Source organism: Echiichthys vipera (genome assembly GCF_963691815.1).
Source record: "Echiichthys vipera genome assembly, chromosome: 4".
In the NCBI taxonomy this organism is placed as follows: domain Eukaryota; kingdom Metazoa; phylum Chordata; class Actinopteri; order Perciformes; family Trachinidae; genus Echiichthys; species Echiichthys vipera.
This window is the reverse complement of record NC_139829.1, coordinates 7,641,554-7,647,553: the sequence shown is the minus strand read 5'-3', so window position 1 is coordinate 7,647,553 and position 6,000 is coordinate 7,641,554. Positions and strand designations below refer to the sequence as shown.

Here is a 6,000-nt window from a genome sequence, read left to right as displayed (position 1 = left end):
CTCTGTTGTCATTTAAATCATTTTCTTGTGTCTTTTTCGTCATTTTTTGTCAATATGTGGTCGTTTTGCGTCTATTTTCAGCCATTTAGCATATCCTTGTAGTCGTTTTGCATCCCCATATAATCATTGTCTCTGCATGGTCATTTTTTGTTGTTTTGAGTATATTTGTGGTCATTTATGGGCATCTCTTTGTGATGATTTTGTGGGGTTTTTTCATCCACATTTTACAGTCTGAATTCCCTGAATTAAATCTCTAGAATGCAGGCTACATCATTTCTGTTTTTCTTTTCAGTAAAGCAAAGGTGGCTCACTGGCCTAATACTGAGCCAGCGCGTCCCACCCAGGGTTAGATAATCCAGTCTGGGACCAAAGTGTGACCTCAGGATGACGCGCCGCTCCGGCCCAGCCCATCCCGCGATGCACCGCCGCTGTCTGCCCTGCAGTCTCTCTCTCACACACACACAGAGGGAGGGAGAGACAACAAGATTCCCACAAGTCAAGGACTAGCTGCACCACCAGCGAGGTTTATCTCCAGCTATTTACGCTTTTGTATCGACAACACACCCGCTGCTGACCAACTGCGTCAAGGTGAGTGCGTCAAATGCCGATGTCGGTGGAGTTATTTGGTCAAAGGGAGGAAACGGTAGGAAGCATCGCGTCGGAGGCTGAAAAAAAGATGCCTCGGTCATAACGGTGAAAGACGCAGCCTCGACTTGAAACCCGACATTTGAAGCGTCCAATTGCCGTGTCGTCTCTGAAAAGACTGTCGTTTAAGCGTTTTAAAGGAAATGCATTGGCAGCTTTGTTGGTGGGGTGGTGCGTTTTTAACGCAGTGGCACAAAGGCAGCAGCGATGTGGACACGGGCTGTTTTGTGCGGGTTAAAATGACGCGGAGGCTGCATGAAAATCCGTTATTAGTTATTATCAAACAGTCATTGTTGGTTCATGATTTACTGGAGTGGTTCGACGTTGCCACACAGCGGCCTGCACCCCGATGGCATCACCATACTGAGCCGATACCAGTGGAAACAACAGCGGCCAATACCCCAGAATAAAAGCCATGTGGTTTCCGCTTAAATGTAGCAAAAATAAAAGCCCGGGGGCAAGCATCACCACCAGGCTTCTATTTATTTTTTTTGGCAAACACTTTAAAAACTGAATTAAGTTGTGCATCATTTTGAAATATTAAAAAAAAAAAAAATTTAACAAATCACAAGCAGCGTATCAAAGAAATGTAAAAAGTAAGTTGTATAATAAAAGGAAACTTAAAGGAAAACAAGATTTAAACAGTCAAAATAATATTGACTTTGTAAATAACTGTTTTTTTATGTAGAAAATAAACAATATTTTGATGCTAATAAAATAAGGCATTCAAAACCAATCAAGGATGGAATCATAAAAAGGAGGCCTACAATATTCTGTTTTTTTTCCAAGCCCAGGCTTTTATTTTGTTGCCAGACTGACTGTACTTCCTGGTGTATTCTGGTTGATGTATGCATGTTGGTGTTTTGAGTTGCATTTCATGCAATATGATGGGGATACAGATCAGTCGACAGACACAAACAGCCTGAATACCATCATGTCATCATGTTTACAGCATTAACCTTTAAGTTTTGCTACTTTGAATGAATATGAAATCCATCCTCCCTGTGAATAATCACATAATTAGGGAGAATTTTAGCAGAGATCTCTCAGTGATATTTGTTATATAGTGATGTGTTTATAGGTTCTATTGTTTCCGGACATTTCTACTATATCTTTCATACAGTATCATTATTAGATGACTGCAGCTGTTTTTGCTTCATTTTACTCCCTGCTGGTACAACGTGTAGGAGGAAAACCGATGCTTTTCTACTTTGCTCCCAGGTCTGCACAACTTGTTCACAGACTGAATTAGCTTGTCAACATGTTGGCAACTTACTTGTACCAACCTTATTTCTTCTTATTATTTCTTATAATTACTTCCTGCAGAGACAAACTTGGTAGATGAATATAACAGAGGCGGCCTCTGGTTTATGTCCCCAAAAACCTTTGCACAACCATCTCCTGTATTCAATCAAGCAGAAATTCATTGAACTTGCAGATTAAAGACAGAAAGAGATCAAGGGAGAGATTTTAAGATCAGCAGGCTTAGAGTGACGTTCAAGGTCACAATATTACTCCAAATAAACACCAGCCATCCAAACAGTCACTGATTGTTAGAAGTCACACTGGGATTTAAATCTGTCACTAAATGACAACGATGTGTCAGCAGAACTGCAGTTATCAGTACAGTATACCTTTCCTAAGCTATACACAGATGTCTGTTTGCACCCCTCCTGGTTAGCTAAAACCTCTGTCACTAAATCTGAAAGATCTCACCAAAGGCGATACAGAAATCGAGAGTTGCCACCTTTTCTGCTTTTATGTCTCCCTTTTTAAGTCTAATCTTAACTGAAAAGTGCACTAGAGCTGAAACTACAAGTCAACTAATTGCTAATCTCAGAGCCCAATTAGTTGGGCTCAGTCGGACTGCAGCAGACATTTAGTGCATATACATGCAGTTTAAAATCCTGATTATATTCGTGCATATTCCAGTTTCTCAAACACCATGTAAACACCGTTATCCCGGTAACAGACCTAGAGAACTCCTTCAGTACCCAGATTATTCATGCATGTAAACGATCTTCCCGGATTATTATTGGGTCTCACGTCTGCGTTATATCTCCTCCTTCCCACTCTGCAGCAGTGGTTTCTGAACAGGAAATAGAATGAATCAGTAGAGCAACAGCGCCGAAACAAAGTGGAAAAAAACAACAACAACACGAGTGTTACCTTTAAACGGAGGGAGGACTTTGCCATGGCAAGTATCATCACTACCAAGAAGTCTCGTTTCTGTCGTTATTCTGTCCAAACGTCGGCCATTTCCCCCCCTTCATGTATACACGGGGAACTTCAATAATCTGATTATTCCCTTTTTCGGGTTACTGATGTGCATGTAAACGCACTGACTGTTTACAGTCCGATTGGCAACTTGAGACGTGAGAATGGAGTTGGAGTTGAGAGATTACGTTCAGAAACAAAATGCGGGGAAAAAAATCTGATTCAGCCGATGCGTTCTGCATCTTTTGCTCTCCACACGGGCTATTTACCTGCATGAAACCAAAGCCTGCTCAAACCTGATCGCTTGCTCAGTTGACATGAAATAAAGTAAATACAATTGTCATAATAGATTCATTGTTTTAGCTGTTTTTACACCATCCCTGACAGTTATTTCAATGAGGAGGAGGAGGCAGGGAGGAAGCGGTTTTGAGTGGTATGAAGCGGTTGCAGGCCACGTGAACGTGCACAGAGTTTGCTCTCGGCCCAGAGTTTAACGTCCAGAACTTTGGCGGCAGGTGCTTTTTAAAAAACGCTTTGTTTTTTGGGGGGGGAAAGCCTTTGAAGGTTGGCGGTTGACAGGGCGTTTGCTGCATGGCAGTGTGAAACATCGGCTAATCAGGATCTTATCCAAGATCTGCTGCCTTCAGGAGCAATTTAGAGTTCAGTATCTTATCTATAGACATTTTGTCATGCGGATAATGGTTAGTTGCGTCTTTACTGTGCACTAATATGACTTAATATTTGACCTGAAACAAACAATTATTTCTGTTATCATTTAATTTCTCTCTTAAGATCAGATCAGTTTGTATAAAGTAACAAACATACATTTCACAGATCCACAGAGCTCAGGTTGTCATCTTCAAATTGCCTAATTTGTCCAACTGTCCAATAGCCCAGTGTAGCAAATCCTCACAACTGAAAATTTGGAACAAAAATATTTTCAATTTTGCTTGGTAAATGACTTCAACATTACAGCTAAGTAGTGCATTTTTTCATAGTGAATTTACAGAACTGTATAAATGTTATGTTCTCTAATGAAACCAATGCTGGCTCCACCTGCGTCACCAGTCAGTGTGACGAGGCACCTGTGGGCAATGAGCTAATCATCATGGCATTACAAGTTTAAAGCCTCAACATCGTGCTCATGCACATGTTTTCTAACTAGATAGTGTGTGATGTGGCGTGCCTGTTCTCAGCTGCTCTTCCTGAACTTGGAATGTGTCTGAGTGAGTGTGTTATGTAACCGAGGAGCCTGCGGAGGCCGGATGTGCATAGTTTGTGTGTTTGCATGTGTGTGTTTGATATGTGCATGCTGTGATTGAATCTATATGATTTTTATCTCTGACTATTGTATAAGCACTGTATGCAGATATCAAACAGGTCCTATTGTGTGTTATCTGGTTTCCCTGAATAGACTTTTTCAACTCTCTTTGTTGTTCCTGTGGAAAAAAAGCGTCACCCCAATGCTTTGCTTGGCTTGTTTTGAAGGTTGTCCAATGTTGAAGGGTTACATTTCCTAATTATTTTGAGAACTTTTCAAGGCGTGCCAACATCCCAAAAGCCTTTATTTTGTCTAAACTCTATAATTGAGGTCCTTCAAACAAAATAAAATAACAAGCAGGCAACACAACATGTGCTTGTGTAACTCACTGGTGCCATTAATGCTATAAATATCTGCAACCATGACATTTAAAAAAGCTTTAAAAAAGGTTTGTGGGTTAACATATTCATTTAGAGGGAAAATGTGCAAATGGCACATTATATTTGCTGTCATAATGTTTAAATAAAATTCATTATTTCAATGTGAGTCATTCTGTGAGCAGAGTTCAACTCCTTTGTAAATAGCACGGACCTTTCCTTGAGCAAGGCATTTAACTTCCAATCGCTCCTGTGTTTGAACTGTAACATAAATGTCTCTTTACAGAAACTCATATTGGCTAATTTTGAAGTTTGTCCAAGTGTGGTCATATTGAAAACCATCAGCCTAATCTGCATTGATGATCATGAACTGACTTTTCAATAAAAATGATTTGACACTGCAGGGGATTCAAAAGAGTTGTTTAAGAGTAAAACCTGCAAGTTCCAAAACTCCTGAACCTTATATTGAGCCTTAGTTGTTGACTCTCCCAGTCAAAGAAACCACATTAGTCATGCAACAGTGTGTCTTTAATGCCAGCTGAGCCCACGTGTAGCCTCTGCAGGCCTGTGGTGGTTTGGCCTGGACATTAACCTCCTTGTGATGTTGATGCAACATTTCTTTTTGTTTTGTGTGTGTGAAAGTGTTGTCAAGGTTTTAGGATTTCCACAGGGGATCAGGGTCCTTTTACTTTTTTAAATTCTAGACACATTTACTAGGTTTATTAAGTGAAAGAACATAAAACATTCAGCTTGATGAAAGCTTGATTACCACTGTACCACTACTTTTGATATTTGAGTTCATTTTTAAGTTTATACTGCAGACCTTTTTACCTGTAATGGAGTAATTTCCCTTTGTGGTAGCTATACTTTTACTCTCTACTGAAAAAATTTGGCACATTTTTTTCCACTCCTGGCTTTGTGACTGAGCGAGGACATAATTTGAGCGTCTTATAGGAAAGGAAATATGTACACGTTGGATGTGCAGCTGCCCTTTTTTGAGACTTCTGAGTGAGTCACACTGACAGCTTTTGCCCTTTAGCTTATTACAGTAGTTCTGTTCCTTTTATGGCCCTCGGCCTGCAATGCTTCACTGATTTAAATGGAACCCAAAAAGAGCTGTGAGTGTGTGTCTGTGTGTTTCAGCAGATGAATGTCGTCCTGCTCTGTATTTTGTGCTCGTTTGTCTGACTGTGACACTGGCACTGACAGCTGCTGGGACACTATCAATATACTGTGGACATTTTCACTGTGCTGTCGGCTGGAATTGAACAACAGTCTGGTAATTACAGGATGACTGGTAGTTTCAGCAGCTGAATCTGGGTGGAAATATGGATTGAGAGGCTATAACTTTCTCACAGCACTAAAGTTCAGGATGATATTTCAATATTTAGAATTTTTTTTCAATTATACAAATATAAATCCTTAAAACATCAAGTTGAGCTGAATGCATCGCTGGTTCCTTGTGATTTAGCCTGCTGTCTTTGTTCTTCCAGAGTTACT

At 40.3% G+C, this 6,000-nt stretch overlaps 1 protein-coding gene across 4 annotated transcripts in view; it reads left to right on the top strand.

Annotated features, from left to right (window-relative positions):
- The first annotated feature begins 470 nt into the window (after positions 1-470).
- Positions 471-6,000, top strand: part of rusc2 (RUN and SH3 domain containing 2) — a 42,374-nt gene continuing 36,844 nt past the window's right edge. For all 4 annotated transcript variants that reach the window (XM_083912486.1, XM_083912485.1, XM_083912484.1 and 1 more), the window contains exon 1: positions 471-588. The gene's annotated coding sequence lies outside the window, so the exon portion shown is untranslated. The remainder of the gene's footprint in view (positions 589-6,000) is intronic.